The sequence below is a fragment of the Triticum aestivum genome, chromosome 1B, assembly GCF_018294505.1.
Source record: "Triticum aestivum cultivar Chinese Spring chromosome 1B, IWGSC CS RefSeq v2.1, whole genome shotgun sequence".
NCBI lineage: Eukaryota > Viridiplantae > Streptophyta > Magnoliopsida > Poales > Poaceae > Triticum > Triticum aestivum.
Window position 1 is genome coordinate 469,539,786 of NC_057795.1, and position 17,855 is coordinate 469,557,640.

A 17,855-nucleotide genomic window follows, 5' to 3' on the forward strand; every position below is an offset into this window, starting at 1 on the left:
CTGAAGGTCGTCGCACAACTCGGCATAGTGTCCAACAAGTCACCTCTTCCGGTTTACCGGATACACCAACCCGGAAGCTCATCCAGAGGTTTCTTGTTTTCCCGAAAAAATTTATCCTTTGAAGGGTTGCTTCTGATACCCACTTAATCTGTCTGATCCGAATTACCAGGCGTCTTCTAATTCTTCATCTAGCGGTTCATCAACCACTCAAATGCCTCCCCTCAAGACCGTCCCCGGGTAAGTATATCGTTTGAACTTTGTTCTTCGTGCGCCGGTTCACCAACTGACCTTTTGTTTTAATATTTCAGCGCCAAAGCCCGACTGAGCAAGAAAGCAAGAATTAATATTCCTACTGAAGAGGTTGAACCGGAGAGAACCTCCGAAGATGCTAATAGAGATGCTGACATCGCCATTGACGACCCGACCCCACAGGGTCAAAATACTGATGTTGATCCACCGGAAGTTAATCTGGCAAGTCCACATGCTGATCCTCCAAGCCCGACCAGGAATGAGGACCTTCCAAGCCCGACCAGAAATACTATTCCTCCAAGCCCAATCAGGGATACTACTAATCCGCCAAGCCCAGCCAGGGTCACTGTCAACCTGCCAAATCCATCAAAAGGTGATGATGACGATGTTGTTATTACTGGTACAGGTCAAACTAGTCCTGGTAATCTGGTTGTCTTGTCAAAACATACTGCCAAGGAGGAATTCGCTGCTATGGGCAAGGGGAAAGGGAAGACGGATTTATCCAACTTTATTAACCTTAGCGCCGAGGAGCTTCATTCCGGATTTTCAAACCGTCTTTACACCAGCCGTGACTTTGAAGCTGGTTTGGTGAATTTGATGAAGGAACGTTATGAGGTAATCTTCAGAACCATTTTGAAATTTGCCTTGTTCCATATATCTCTTCCGTTGTAGCCTCCAAGGGCCGGTTTATCTCTTGAAGATAAACCGGGACTTTCATACAAAGAACACTTGAACTGAGTAGCCCCCAAGGGCCGGTTTGTCTCTTGAAGTCAAACCGGGACTATTTGCCCTTATTAATTGCCTTCACCTTAAACTGATTAGTTGTACATTAGCCCCCAAGTGCCAAGCTTAATACCTGGATTGAGCCTTGGGACTTGAAAATACTTATTCAAAGAAGCAATCCACATTAGCCCCCAAGTGCCAAGTGTGTAACTTGTTATGTGCTTGGGACTTTAACAGCTTGAGCATCTGATTTTTGCAGACTGATAGAAATATCAAAGAATCTCAAATCGTTGATCTTCAAGAAAACATAAAGTCTCAGCAGGAAGAGACTTCTAAAGCCAAAGAGGAGCTTAAGGGTGCTTTGACAACCATGGAACAATTGAATGATGGCTTCAAAAATGAACACACCAACTGGGAAACTGAGAAGGCTGCATTGCTGAAGCGGGCTGAAGAAGCCGAAACAGCTCTTAAACCGGTGGTGGAAGAGCTGATAGGGCTGAAACATCAAGTGAATGCCATGACTTCTGCAATCTTTGGTAAGTACTTTGTCATAGCCGGTTCAAAAATATCATGAATTCTGCCGGTTTAACATTAAATTCTGAAACCATTGCAGGTAATCGCATTGCTCATCTGGGCACAGATATGCGGATGAAATTGAAGGCAACATACACCTTGATTGAGCAATTGTATACCGGCGCACAACGAGTCATCTGTGCAGCTTCATATAATGAACCGACACCAACTTTGATCAAGGATACTTTGGCCAAGCTCTCAATGACTCCGGCTCAAATAGAAGAGTTGAAACGGTCTGCTGCCAGAGCTGGTGCATTGTTAGCACTAACTCATGCCAAATCATGGATAGCCGACTTGGATCCAGCTGATATTGTCAAGGGTTATTCGGATGAACAGGAAGACGGATCAGCATTTGATAATGAAGCCCTCAAAACCCTGACCAAGGAGTTGCGTCCAGTAGCAAGTCAATTGGCTGAAGAGGTGAACTTGACGTCTCATCGGTCATTCTATGATGCCAACAATCATCAAGTTGACACTGCTATGACAGAAGTGCAGAATCTTATTCCGCCCATTCGTAAGCACACTTACGCTCCTGACGTTGAACCGTCGAATCTCATAGATGAAGAAGATGTCTTTCAAGCACTAACCCGGATTGACTGGACCACCCTTGACTTCCAGCCACTGGGTGGGGATGAGGAGGTTGAACCGGCGCCTGAGGATCCGTCAACTTCACGCCGTCCTGACAATGAATCTTAATCCGGCAATCAGGTTATTGTCACAAACTTTGCTCTGCGTAAGAACAATCATTATTTTGGGCCTCAAAGCGCCTTGTAATAGGCTAGTTAAAATACTTTGATCGACTGCCATCGTGCACCGAGATATGACTTGATTTAATCCGCCATGAGAATTGTAGTGTTGTATGATATATCTTTATAATAGTATGCTATCCTTATATCTGCATCACAAGAAATCTGTCCGGGTGGTTTACCGCCGGACGGGTCATAATGCCCAAAAGAAAACCTGTTAAATCACCAAGCTTTATATAAAAAATAAAGCATACATGTGATATAGGCTTGTTAATATTCCAATCTGACTGTAGCAAAGGTGAAAACCCAATACTGTGAGCATTTGATAGTGCTCATCATGTCGTGTTGGTGTATAATAAGTCATGCCGGGTTACGATGAACACCAGATGAGCATACTGGCGACCTGTAGTCAAAACCAGACCGGGTTATGAAACACCGGTTTTATGAAGATGTTCTGACAACTTGTAGTTGAGAGCCAAGCCGGGTTAATAAACACCGAGTTAACATGAATATGGTCTGACAACTTGTAGTTGAAAGCCAAGCTGGGTTAACAAACACCGGGTTAATATGATGACTGAAAACCACACTGGGTCAACAGACACCGGTTCAACACAAACTTAACAAAGGGTAAAACCTTTGCAAAAAACAAATAAAAACTGTGTAGTCGAGGCTTTTCAAGGGCTGCCAGGCCCAAATTCGAGGCTTTTCATGGGCTGCCAGGCCGCTGAGTTAAACCATTTTGCAAAGCCTTTTAAGATGGGTGTGACGCCCGGGTAATTAAGCTACAGTAATCCCCACTAATGATGCCACGTCACCTTTGTCACTGTAGTTAATCTCGGGTTAGTTCAAAAACCGGTTCGAATTTCAAATACAAAATCGAGCAAACAATAAAAGTTTTCAAATATTAAAATTTAAATGTTCGGAGTGAACCAAATAATACATAGGTAATTATGGAGGTGAAACCACATTTTTATAAAATGTTTAAATGCTCAAAGGAAAATAAAACTGCAGCAAAAGAAATTAATTAAATGCCTTTTGTGTTTTGTAAAATATTAAACTATATTATTTAGGGATGAAGCATTTTGTGGTTGTGGCTTAATTTGTAAGAACAATTTAGGTGCCACTTTGGTATTTACTAAAACAAAAAAATAAACTGCAACTAAAATAAAACAGAAAAGGTAAAGTAAATAAAAAGTAAAAATAAAACAAAAGAGAGTGGGGGAGGAAACCCCACTGGCCCAACTGGGCCAGCCCCTCCCCACCTGGCCCCCCTCACACCTGGCCCAGCCCCCTCCCCTGGCCCGGCCCAGCCGGCCGGCCACTTATCCACCTCTTCCCCCGGTCGGGAACCCTAGCCGCAACCACTCCTCCCCCCGATCCCCTTTCTCCCCCTCGCGCCGATCCGGATCGGCCCCCGCCCGATCCCGGTCCCCCTCGTCCTCCCCTCATCGCCGGCGGCCCCCGCCGCCCCGACACCGGTCACCTCCGCCCCCTGCGCCCCTCACCGCCGTCCGGACCCCCCCTCCACACCGTCGCCCCACGCGCGGGGCACCCGCCGCCGCGGGATCGTCCCCGACCTCCCCCGCCTCACCGGACCCCCTCCCCGACGCTGGCGGCCGCCTCCCCGACTCCCTCCTCGCCGGTCGCCTCCAAGCTCCACCGCGCCCGCCTCCTAGACCCCGCGGACCCCCTGTGAGCTTCGCCCACTCCCCCTCCCCCGTCGCTCCCCTCTCCCCCTCCCGAACGACGCCGTCGCCCGGAGCCCCCGTCGCCGGCTCCGGCCGTCCCCCGCCTCCCTCGCCTTTCCCCCCTGCCAACGAACCCGAACGGACCTCCCCGTCGCACCCCCCCCCCGGCGACGCCCGCCGACGCTGACGCCCGCGTCCACGCCCGCATCCCCCTCCGCCTACTTCCGCCGCCTCCGGCGACCCGGACCCCGTCTAGCCCCGCCACCGCCGAAGCCCCACCGGGGACCGCCTCGCCGGCTCCTCGTCGGGCCCCCCTCCGCCACGCCGGCGCGGGATCGGGCGGGCGCCCACGCCCGCGTCCCCCTGGGTTGCGCCCGAACGGGCCACCCCGCACGCCCGCACGCCCGTTTGGCCCCCTGGGGCCTATGACATTGGGGCCCCACCCCCCACAGAACTTTTAAATAAAAAGAAAGGGAAAATGAGATTTATATATAAAAAAATGAAAATGAATAAAAACTAATTAATTAATTAATTAATCAATTAATTAAGTAAATAATTAATCTAATTAATCCTGGTTAATTAACCTAATAACTAATTAACCTAATTAACTACTATTAATTAAACTTAATTAGGTTAATTAGTTAACAGTGTATGACGAACGGGACCCACCTGTCAGGGTTGACTCAGTCAACCCCTGTTGACTGCTGACGTCAGCATGACATCATGCTGACGTCATAAATACATTTTTTCGAATTAATTAAATAAATAATTAAATTCCAAAATTGTTAAAATCTTTTAAAAATCATATCTTTTAATCCGTAACTCGGATTAAAATATTTTCAACATGAAAGTTGCTCAGAATGACGAGACGAATCCGGATATGCGGTCCGTTCGTCCGCCACACACCCCTAACCTATCGAACCCGCAACTTTCCCCCTCCGGTTCATCTGCCAGAAAACACGAAACACCGGGAATACTTTTCCGGATGTTTTCCCCCCTTCACCGGTATCACCTACTACCGTGTTAGGGCACACCGAACACTGCGTATTGCCTTGTTATATTTTGTGATGCTTTGTTTGCTCTATATTCATTATTTCTTCCCCCTCTTCTCTCCGGTAGACTACAAGACCGACGCTGCTGCTGACCAGTTCGACTACGGAGTTGACGACCCCTCTCTCTTGCCAGAGCAACCAGGCAAGCCCCCCCCCCCTTGATCACCAGATATCGCCTACTCTTCTCTATACTGCTTGCATTAGAGTAGTGTAGCATGTTACTGCTTTCCATTGATCCTATTCTGATGCATAGCCTGACATTGTTGCTACATCTGTTGATACCTTACTTGCAATCCTAAATACTTAGTATAGGATGCTAGTTTATCATTATTGGCCCTACATTCTTGTCGGTCTACCTTGCTATACTATTGGGCCGTGATCACTCGGGAGGTGATCACGGGTATATACCATACATACATACATACTATACAGTTGGTGACTAAAGTCGGGTCAGCTCGAAGAGTACCCGCGAGTGATTCACGGATTGGGGGCTGAAAGGACCTTTGTCCCGACGGCCCTCTGTGTGGATCTTTGTGGCGGAGCGACAGGGCAGGTTGAGACCACCTAGGAGACAGGTGGGCCTGGCCCTGTTCGGCGTTCGCGGATATTTAACACGCTTAACGAGATCTTGGTATTTGATCTGAGTTGGCTACGAGTCTATACGCACTAACCATCTACGTGGGAGTAGTTATGGGTATCCCGACGTCGTGGTATCAGCCGAAGCACTTCAGACGTCAGCGACGGAGCGGCGCGCGCCGGATTGGAACGTAAGCCTGCTCTTGTATTAAGGGGGCTAGTTCTGCTTCCGGCCGCCCTCGCAACGTGCAGGTGTGCTATGGGCGATGGGCCCAGACCCCTGTGCGCTTAGGTTTAGACCGGCGTGCTGGCCTCTCTGTTTTGCCTAGGTGGGGCTGCGACGTGTTGATCTTCCGAGGCCGGGCATGACCCAGGAAAGTGTGTCCGGCCAAATGGGATCAAGCGTGTTGGGTAAGTTGGTGCACTCCTGCAGGGAAGTTAATCTATTCGAATAGCCATGATCTTCGGTAACAGGACGACTTGGAGTTGTACCTTGACCTTATGACAACTAGAACCGGATACTTAATAAAACACACCCTTCCAAGTTCCACAGACAACCCGGTGATCGCTTTTCTACAGGGCGACGAGAGGAGGATCGCCGGGTAGGGTTATGCTATGCGATGCTGCTTGGAGATGCTACTTGAAGATGCTACTTGGAGGACTTCAATCTACTCTCTCCTACATGCTGCAAGACGGAGGCTGCCAGAAGCGTAGTCTTCGACAGGATTAGCTATCCCCCTCTTATTCTGGCATTCTGCAGTTCAGTCCACTGATATGGCCTTCTTACACATATACCCAATCATATGTAGTATAGTTCCTTGCTTGCGAGTACTTTGGATGAGTACTCACGGTTGCTTTCTCCCCCCTTTTTCCCCCTTTCCTTTCTTCCTGGTTGTCGCAACCAGATGCTGGAGTCCAGGAGCCAGACGCCATCGTCGACGACGACCCCTACTACACTGGAGGTGCCTACTACTACGTGCAGCCCGCTGACGACGACCAGGAGTAGTTAGGAGGATCCCAGGCAGGAGGCCTGCGCCTCTTTCGATCTGTATCCCAGTTTGTGCTAGCCTTCTTAAGGCAAACTTGTTTAACTTATGTCTGTACTCAGATATTGTTGCTTCCGCTGACTCGTCTATGATCGAGCACTTGTATTCGAGCCCTCGAGGCCCCTGGCTTGTATTATGATGCTTGTATGACTTATTTTATTTGTAGAGTTGTGTTGTGATATCTTCCCGTGAGTCCCTGATCTTGATCGTACTCATTTGCGTGCATGATTAGTGTACGATTGGATCGGGGGCGTCACAATGGGCCTCCAACTAACCAATCGTCGTTTTAACTTTGACAAGTTCAGGGTCTGTAAAAGATTGACTTGACAAACGTTCGGCGGGTCATGCCAGGATTACCTGGATAGGAGTGGCTTACTTGATGAAGGCAGGTTAACCCGGGGTTTTAGGTGAATACATGATGACCCACAAGTATAGGGGATCTATCGTAGTCCTTTCGATAAGTAAGAGTGTCGAACCCAACGAGGAGCAGAAGGAAATGATAAGCGGTTTTCAGCAAGGTATTCTCTGCAAGTACTGAAATAAGTGGTAACAGATAGTTTTGTGATAAGATAAATGGTAACGAGCAACAAGTAACAAAAGTAAATAAAGTGCAGCAAGGTGGACCAATCCTTTTTGTAGCAAAGGACAAGCCTGGACAAACTCTTATAATAGGAAAAGCACTCCCGAGGACACATGGGAATATCGTCAAGCTAGTTTTCATCACGCTCATATGATTCGCGTTCGGTACTTTGAGAATTTGATATGTGGGTGGACCGGTGCTTGGGTACTGCCCTTACTTGGACAAGCATCCCACTTATGATTAACCTCTATTGCAAGCATCCGCAACTACAACAAAAGTATTAAGGTAACCCTAACCATAGCATGAAACATATGGATCCAAATCAGCCCCTTACGAAGCAACGCATAAACTAGGGTTTAAGCTTCTGTCACTCTAGCAACCCATCATCTACTTATTACTTCCCAATGCCTTCCTCTAGGCCCAAATAATGGTGAAGTGTTATGTAGTCGACATTCACATAACACCACTAGAGGTTAGACAACATACATCCTATCAAAATATCGAACGAATACCAAATTCACATGACTACTAATAGCAAGACTTCTCACTTGTCCTCAGGAACAAACGCAACTACTCACAAAGCATATTCATGTTCATAATCAGAGGGGTAATAATGTGCATATAGGATCTGAACATATGATCTTCCACCAAATAAACCAACTAGCATCAACTACAAGGAGTAATCAACACTACTAGCAACCTACTAGCACCAATCCCGGACTTGGAGACAAGAATTGGATACAAGAGATGAACTAGGGTTTGGAGATGAGATGGTGCTGGTGAAGATGTTGATGGAGATTGCCCTCTCTTGATGAGAGGAGCGTTGGTGACGACGATGGTGATGATTTCCCCCTCCCGGAGGGAAGTGTCCTCGGCAGAACAGCTCTGCCGGAGCCCTAGATTGGTTCCGCCAAGGTTCCGCCTCATGGCGGCGGAGTCTCATCCCGAAAGGTTGCTTATTATTTGTTTCCCATTGAAAGACTTCATATAGGAGAAGACGGGCGTCGGAGAGGCACCAGGGGGCCCACGAGGTAGGGGAGCACGCCCAGGGGGGGCGCCCCCACCCTCGTGAGCAGGGTGTGGGCCCCCTGGCCTTCATCTTTGGCGACGATTTTTCTTTATTTATTTTAAGGTATTCCGTGGAGTTTCAGGACTTTTGGAGTTGCGCAGAATAGTCCTTCAATATTTGCTCCTTTTCCAGCCCAGAATTCCAGCTGCCGGCATTCTCCCTCTTCATGTAAACCTTGTAAAACAAGAGAGAATAGCCATAAGTATTGTGACATAACGTGAAATAACTGCCCATAATGCAATAAATATTGACATAAAAGCATGATGCAAATTGGACGTACCAATACACCAGGCTTCCAAGCCGTGCTTGATAGCATATTACAAGGGTCCTTTAAAACTCTTTGTTGCAGTGCACAAAGAGCTCCCAAGTAATTTTGTGAGATGTGCTCAATGGGTGCCTATGTTTGAGCTGTGCACAGCATCCAGACTCTCTTTGGCCCCGTGGGTGTGAAGCTCCCAAGCTGTTTTGTGGCATGATAGCCGGTTTAATAGGTAGTACTTCGCTTTGTCAGCTGAAGCCCCCCATGTAAACAAAGAGATTTGAAGAAAAACGGCAGAGGACCTGCTTATAGCAAGGATGCCGGTTTATTATTTTGATCATAATATATACATTGTTGAAATATGTACATAAGAAAAGACTATGGCTCAAGTGTAGTAAGGCCGAAGGAGAGCTATGTTCCATGGCCGCCGAGTCTCCTCCTCAGAACTGCGTGAGTCTTCTCGAACGTCAATGAGGTAGTATGATCCATTGTGCAGATTTTTGCTGACCATAAAGGGTCCTTCCCAAGGTGGGGATAACTTGTGCATATCGGTCTGATCCTGGATGAGCCGGAGCACTAGGTCGCCTTCTTGAAAGGTTCTTGTATTAACCCGGCGGATGTGATAACGCCGCAGGTCTTGTTGATAAAATGCCGATCGAGCCAAAGCCATGTCCTGTTTCTCATCTAACAGGTCCAGCGCCTCTTGGCGTGCTTGCTTATTGTCCGCTTCAACACAATTGGCAACCCGGGGTGAGTCATGACAAATATCACTTGGGAGGACGGCCTCAGCCCCGTAAACCATGAAGAAAGGTGTATAACCCATAGATCAGTTTGGGGTGGTGTTTATACTCCATAAGACAGATGGTAATTCTTCCACCCAACAACCCGGCGTCCACTTCAAAGGAACCATAAGCCGGGGCTTGATACCCTTCAGAATCTCTTGATTCGCCCTCTCCGCTTGACCATTGGACTGGGGATGAGCCACGGACGCTACATCAAGCCAGATGTGCTCTCATTGACAAAACTCCTCCATCTTGCCTTTAGAAAGGTTTGTGCCATTATCTGTGATGATGCTATGTGGAAAGCCAAAACGGAAAATGATCTTTTTGAGAAATTGAACCGCCGTGGCTGCATCACACTTGCTGACGGGCTCCGCTTCAACACATTTAGTGAACTTGTCAACCGCCACCAAAAGGTGGGTCTTCTTATCCTTGGAGCGCTTAAAAGGTCCCACCATATCAAGCCCCCAAGTGGCAAACGGCCAAGTGATAGGAATCATCCGTATCTCTTGAGCTGGAACATGATCTCGACGTGAAAACTTCTGACAAGCGTCACACCGCTTTACCAGATCCGCATCAGCATGAGCTATCAACCAATAGAACCCATGACGAAAAGCTTTAGCCACCAGGGATTTTGAACCTCCATGGTGACCACAATCCCCTTCATGGATTTCACGTAGAATCTCTTGTCCTTCTTCAGGAGAAACACAATGTTGGAATACGCCTGAGACACTACAATGGTGTAACTCGCCATTGTGAATAACCATGGACTTGGACCGCCGGATTATCTGTCTGGTGAAGACCTCATCATCTGGTAACTCACCCCGGTTCATATACGCCAAATATGGAACCGTCCAATCTGGAGTGATACGTAAAGCGGCTACCAATTGGGCCTCTGGATCAGGAACAGCTAAGTCCTCCTCTGTAGGCAACTTAACAAATGGGTTATGCAAGATATCTAAAAAGGTATTGGGTGGCACCGGTTTACGCCGAGATCCCAGCCGGCTTAAAGCACTGCTGCTTCATTTTTGTGCCGGTCAATGTGCTCAACCTGATAACCCTTAAAGTGACCTGCCACAATATCCACCTCACGTCTACAAGCCGCCATGAGTGGATCCTTAGAATCCCAAGTACCAGAAACTTGCTGAGCCACCAGATCAGAATCTCCAAAACAGCGAACCCGGCTTAAGTTCATTTCCTTAGCCACAGGAGACCGTGGAGTAAGGCCTCGTACTCAGCTGCATTGTTAGTACAAGGAAACATTAAGCGGAGAACATAACAATTTTATCACCTCGAGGGGAAGTAAGGACAACTCCAGCCCCCGAGCCTTCCAATTGACTGGACCCATCAAAGTGAATAGTCCAGTATGCATTGTCTGGTTTGTCCTCTAGTGCCTGTAACTTGGTCCAATCATTGATGAAGTCAACAAGCGCCTGAGATTTGATGGCCGTTCGAGACATATACTTCAATCCATGTGGACCAAGCTCAATTGCCCACTTTGCAACCCGGCCAGTTGCTTCCCTGTTCTGAATTATATCGCCCAAAGGAGCAGAACTAACCACTGTGATGGGATGGCCTTGAAAATATTGCTTGAGCTTCCGACTTGCCATAAAAACTCCATATACCAGCTTCTGCCAATGCGGATATCGTTGTTTTGACTCGATCAACACTTCATTGATATAATAAACTGGCCGTTGAACCAAATATTCCTTCCCAGCCTCCTTACGCTCAACCACAATTGCCACACTGACTGCACGGGCATTGGCAGCCATGTACAATAACAAGGGTTCTTTATCAACCGGAGCAGCAAGGACCGGCGGTTCAGCCAGCTGCCGCTTCAAGTCCTCAAATGCCGCATTAGCTGCATCACTCCAAACAAAATCATCTGTCTTCTTCAACATATGATATAAAGGAATTGCCTTCTCTCCCAAACGCTTGATAAACCGGTTGAGGGCTGCAATTCGACCCACTAGACACTGAACATCATTGATGCATTTCGGTTTAGCCAAGGATGTGATCGCTTTGATCTTGTCCGGATTGGCCTCAATACCTCTGTTGGACACAAGAAAGCCCAAGAGCTTGCCTGTCGGAACACCACAAACGCATTTGTCCAGATTGAACATCATTTTGTAAACCCGAAGATTGTCAAACGTCTCCTTGAGGTCATCTATCAAGGTTTCCTTCTTCCTGGATTTTACCATAATGTCATCCACATAGGCATGAACATTACGCCCAATCTGCGTGTGAAGACAATTTTGCACACAACGCTGATAAGTTGCCTGGGCACTTTTGAGCCCAAAGGGCATAGAAACATAGCAGAAGGCTCCAAAGGGAGTGATGAAGGTTGTCTTCTCCTGGTCCTTAACTGCCATTTTAATCTGATGATAACCTGAATAAGCATCCAAGAAACTCAGGCGCTCACAACCCGCCGTCGCATCAATAATCTGATCAATACGCGGGAGAGCAAAAGGATCTGCCGGACAAGCCTTGGTCAAATCTGTGTAGTCCACACACATACGCCAAGTGCCGTTTTTCTTAAGAACGAGCACCGGATTAGCCAACCACTCGGGGTGAAATACTTCGACGATAAACCCAACAGCCAACAGCCGGGCTACCTCTTCACCAATGGCCTTGCGTCTTTCCTCGTTAAAGCGGCAAAGAAATTGCTTGACCAGTTTAAACTTGGGATCAATATTGAGAGTGTGCTCAGCGAGTTCCCTCGGTACACCTGGCATGTCAGAAGGCTTCCATGCAAAAATGTCCCGGTTCTCACGGATGAACTTGATGAGCGCGCTTTCCTATTTCGGATCCAGATTGGTACTGATGCTAAACTGTTTGGATGAATCCCCAGGAACAAAGTCAACAAGTTTAGTCTCATCAGCCGGTTTGAACTTCAGGGTCGGGTCATGCTCAGTGGTGGGCTTCTTTAGAGGGGTCATGTCTGCCGGATCAACATTGTCCTTATAAAACTTCAGCTCCTCTGTAGCACAAACCGACACAGCATAGGCTGCATCACCTTCCTCACAATCCAAAGCGACCTTTCGACTTCCGTGTACTATGATAGTCCCCTTATGACCCGGCATTTTCAGCTGTAGATAGATATAGCAGGGCCTCGCCATGAATTTTGCGTAAGCCAGCCGTCCAAACAGTGCGTGATACGGGCTCTGGATTCTCACTACTTCAAAGGTCAAGGTCTCAGACCTGGAATCATGCTCATCTCCAAACACAACCTCCAAAGCAATCTTGCCAACAGGATATGCCGATTTACGTGGTACTACACCATGAAAAACAGTGTTTGACGGTTTAAGACTGTTGTCTGTCAACCCCATGCGACGGAAGGTCTCATAGTACATGATGTTAATACTGCTCCCTCCATCCATCAGCACCTTGGTAAAATTATAACTTCCCACCTGAGGTGCCAGCACTAAAGCTAGATGACCCGGATTGTCAACCCGGGGCGGATGATCCTCTCTACTCCACACAATGGGCTGCTCGGACCATGGAAATAACGTGGTACTGCTGGTTCAACAGCACTAACTGCCCTCTTGTGAAGCTTCTGATCGTGCTTACACAGGCTAGTAGTGAACACATGATATTGCCCACCATTCAACTGCTTGGGGTGACCAAAATAACCTGACTGCTGCTGATTCCCTTGATTAGTCTGTTGGCTATTACCACCTTGGTTGTTCTGGTTGCCCTGATTATTCTGAAATCCAGAGTTTGAACCGCCACCACCATGAAAACCTGGACCTGAACCGCCCGATGGACCCTGATCATATCGGAAGAGATCAGAGTTTTTGAACTCCTTCATAATATAACAATCTTTCCAAAGATGTGTGGCAGGGGCCTCCTTGGTCCCATGCTTTGGGCAGGGCTGGTTTAACAGACGCTCCAGATTCATCCCTCCATCGCGCTGGGGTGGTTTACCTTTACGACGCTGCATATTGGTGTTAGCCACAAGATCTGACCTATCTGCTTTGCGCTTACCATTATTCCCATGGCCTCCTTGGTTGTGATGCTATCCTTTTGCACCGCCGTTCTTCTTTCCCTTCTCCGGTTTCTCCTCATCAGAATCGGGATCCTTGGTATTATCAGAATCAGCATATTTGACCAAGGCTGCCATAAGTGTTCCCATGTCATTGCAGTGGCGCTTGAACCGTCCCAACTTCATCTTTAGTGACTTAAACCGGCAATTACGCTCCAGCGTTATGATTGCTTGGCCAGCATTAATCCGGTCTGACGAATGCAAAACTTCTGAAACCCGGCGCACCCAATGAGTTGTTGTCTCGTTCTCCCCTTGAACACATGCATCCAGATCCACAATGGACATAGGCTGTTTGCATGTGTCTTTGAAATTGGCTATAAACCGGGCCTTCAACTGATCCCATGACTCGATGGAGTTGGCTGGTAGGTTTTCAACCAAGTACGGGATGTCCCTTCCAACATCATCGTAAAATATTTTGCACAGGCCGCTTCATCCACATCCAGCATCTCCATTGCCATCTCATAACTTTCAACCCACGCCTCAGGTGGCTGATCAGCGGTGTAATTAGGCACCTTACGTGGACCTTTGAAATCCTTGGGTAGTCGCACATTATGGAGAGCCGGAATGAGACACGGCACTCCCCAGGAACTGAAGGCTAGCCCGATGCCTCGGTCAACTGACGCCGCTGGCTGAACTGGGGCGGGTTGATGATGACCCGCATATTGTGCTGCCAAAGCGGCCTCCCTTCATGCTCTGCCATTATCCACCACGTCCTGAGCATTTACCTCACCGCGCGCCGGATTGGGTCCTTGAGGGACATTATGGCGTCGCGCACTTCTAGACACTTTCGGTTCATCCATGTGCCTGCTACAGCTTTTACTTGGACGGGGGGTCGAATGAATTGTGTCTCGGCTATAAGAATAAGCCTACTGCTGCACAATGGTGGTTTGAAGAAGATCCCTGGCCCGCCGTGTCTCAATCGCCGCCAGTGAATCGCCCTCCATTGGAATAGGTGCCAGGCGAGATGCTGCAGCAATCATGTTATCCAAAGGACTAGAAAAGTGACTTGGTGGTGTTGATACATATTGCGGCGGGTTATCTGTTTGACGAGGTGGATCCATCATCCGTGGTTGATCCGGCGCTGCCCTAGGTGCATCGGTCCGGTTTGCGGCTATCGGATCACTCGGCCCAGCCCCCGGCGTATTGAAGAGATTCAGTCCTTCGAATACTGGCGGCATACATGATCGATACTTTCTCCGCATTATGTCGTTTGATGCATTCTGATCCAACATGAGCCGGTAATTCTGCGCCTGTATCTGCTGTGACTGGGCATCCAACGCGGCCCGTTCTTCAGCCATCCTAGCGTCCTCAGTTGCTAGGTCCTCCTTAGCCTGTGTTATCTGGTCCTTCATCTTGGCAACATCCGCATTGTGTTGATCCTGCGTCTCCGGGGTAACTGCCGTGGTCAATAGGGTTGCCCAGGCGTCCATCAAACTGGAGAGAACTTGAGCCGGTCTGCGCGCCGGGCCTCCTGCCACGGCTGCTGATCCGAACGTCATCGCTGCTGTAGATGAAGACTGCAAGGTGGGCTGTGTTCCGGCCATGAAAACAGCAACCCGACTTGGCGGTTCAAAGGGGTCCGGAATACTGTTGCCATCGGAATATCCTTCAAACACACCATCATGAACTTGGTACAGAGACTTGGTTTCACCAGTGGATGACTCGCCGTCGGAATAAACATCCATCTCGCCTTCAGACACCGGTTCAGATCTGATCCCATGGACATGATAGCACATTCATTCATATTGTATTTCAAGCCTTTTTGCATAACAAATCAAACCTTGGACCACAGTTTTTACTTATAAAGTATTCATTCTTATTGAAATATTCTTATTATGATAGTTTTACAACACTTATTCATATCTTGCAGGACTGGTGCGTTTAGGCACCTAAACTTCATCGAAAGTGTTTATAACCTTCAAGCTGGGGATCATCTTGTGCGAAAAGTTAGAACTAGAAGGGGTGAGCTGAAAAGAACCCACGCACTTAGTCAGACAAAGAAGAGCAGATGTCTGCTTGGGCGCGTGAGAAGAGGCTGGTCTGGCGCGACCAACCAGACCCCCATCTGATCCCACGCGTGACTGAACCACGAATAGAGGAGAGGGGGCCGACTGCTCTCGCCCTCGACGCTGCTCACCTACCACCAGATCGAGGAGAGGGACATCAGATCGGAGGAGGAGAAAAGGGGATCGAGGGAAGAGAAGGGATCGAGGGTTTCGGGAGGCTGGCGACCTGGCTGATCCACCGCGAGGCCTCTCTGCTCTGACCGACGCCCGCGCTGCTCTTCTCCTACCCCGACGACCGCGAGGCCTCTCCGCTCTGACCGACGCCCGCGCTGCTCTTCTCCTACCCCGACGACCGTGAGGCCTCTCCGCTCTGACCGACGCCCGCGCTGCTCTTCTCCTACCCCGACGACCGCGCTGCTCTTCTCCAACCTCTACGACCGCTGCTGATCTTCTCCAACACCGACGCCCGCATCGCTCTGCTTCAACTCAGACGCCCGTTGCAGCTGTACATCCCCAACTCCGATGATCGCCGCTGCGGCATCTCCTGCGGGGCGCCGAACTCCTAGTGATTCTTTGCTCCGGGTGGTCGGCTGACCTCCCGTGAAGGCCACCACGATTCCTTCACAAGGTCGGGACCTCTGCTGTTCTCCTTCGCCTGCAACATCTACAGCTTCGAATTGAAGCTCACCAAGACCATAGGCTCTGAACTTCTCTCTTCTCATGTCATTGTTTTCTGAATATATGCATTGTTGGATCTGAAAATTGGTCTGTTTCCTATGTACCCTTGCTGAAATCTCATGTATTCTTGCTGGATGGTTGTGACACTTGCTGAATATTCAGATAGTAGTTATTCTCCTGTGAGATGCTGTCACTTTAATTGATTGCATGAGTGTGTGTGATGTCTGAACCATTTACCTTTGCTGCATATTGTTTTTGTTTTACCTTGCTCTAGTAATTGCTTGTTGTCACTATTGTTTGATTCATCTGTCCGGTTGTTCTGAATGTTTCGAGTGTGTGCTTCGAAGTTCTAGATCCCTGTGGAGAACACGACATCCGTAGTTTGGGCGTAAAAACCCTGCTATATCACTAACGATCATTTTGGCGCCGTTGCCGGGGATTTAAATTTCATTAGCACATTAGTAGAAGCAGATCAGAATTTATTTTAGGTCGATTATGTAGCATTGCTGGCAACTAACAACTTCCTAACATTGGCTGCAGTTTTGAGAGAAACTAGCATGTGTCAATTTCAGGAACTTTTACAGGAAATTGTCTTATGCTTCAACCTGAATATTCACTAGAGCCGTTTGATCCAGAAATTGAAAGGACCTTATTGAGAAGAAGAAGAGAGAATCAAATACGGTTTCAAGTTGCTGAAACTTTGCAAGATCAAGAAGAAGAAAAGATGCCTGATCCAGTACCTTTACTCAGGGACTTGTGGATCCCAAGAGATCATGGGATACCAGGAGAAATGGTGCAACCGATTATTCAGGCGAATAATTTGAATTGAAGCCTACTCTGATTAACATGGTGCAACAGTCCAGATTTGGTGGAACAGCTTTAGAAGACCCCCATGAGCATATCAGGACTTTCTTGGAGTATTGTAACACCCTCAAGAAAAATGGAGTTTCTCCAAGTGCTATCAGATTATCACTATTCCCATTTTCCTTGAGAGATGGAGCAAGAGTATGGCTTCACTCCTTGCCTGAACATCTGAAGGATACTTGGGAGACTTTATTGCAGACATTTCTTGAGAGATACTTTCCATTGACAAAAGCTGCTGAATATAGGGACAAGTTAACAAGGTTTACTCAATATGATGGAGAGAGTTTGTATGATGCATGGCAAAGATTCAACTCTTTAATCAGAATGTGTCCTCATCATGCTTTAGAAAGATGGCTGGTGTTACAAACCTTCTACAAAGGGCTGTCCACTCAGACCAGAGCCTTTGTTGATTCTGCTGCGGGAGGAGGAATTATGAACAAAACTCTTGATGAAGCATTTGCATTGATTGAAAGCATGGCGTCTCATCATTTCCAATGGTCAAGTGAAAGAGCAATAGCACCACCACATCCTGGTGTGTATAATGTGTCTGCAAATGATAGCATGGCAGCTCAGATTGACATCTTGAATAAGAAGATGGATAGTATCATGTCAAATTGCATCGGTACTTCCGTAGCTTCAGTAAGTGTGCCTCAAATGTGTGATGTATGTGGCCAAGCAGGTCATCCTTCAACAGAATGCACCTTCTATTCAGCAATTGGATCATCGATTTCAGAAGTAAGTTATGCCCAAAGTCAAGGTCCATTCTCAAACAGCTACAATCCTTCTTGGAGGAACCATCCAAACTTGTCATACAAGAATAATCAGTCATATGCAAGTGGATCGACAGTACAAGGAAATCGACCACCAAATCATCCAAGTCAATTTCAAGTGCCGAGGCAGAATGAACAACAAAATGCTCAGT

At 47.9% G+C, this 17,855-nt stretch overlaps 1 non-coding gene across 1 annotated transcript; it reads right to left on the reverse strand.

Annotated features, from left to right (window-relative positions):
• Nucleotides 1-17,170: 17,170 nt before the first annotated feature.
• LOC123150875 (small nucleolar RNA R71) lies at nt 17,171-17,277 on the reverse strand. The gene has a single exon (XR_006475386.1). It is a non-coding gene; the product is annotated as a small nucleolar RNA R71 (small nucleolar RNA).
• Between the last annotated feature and the right edge of the window lie 578 nt (nt 17,278-17,855).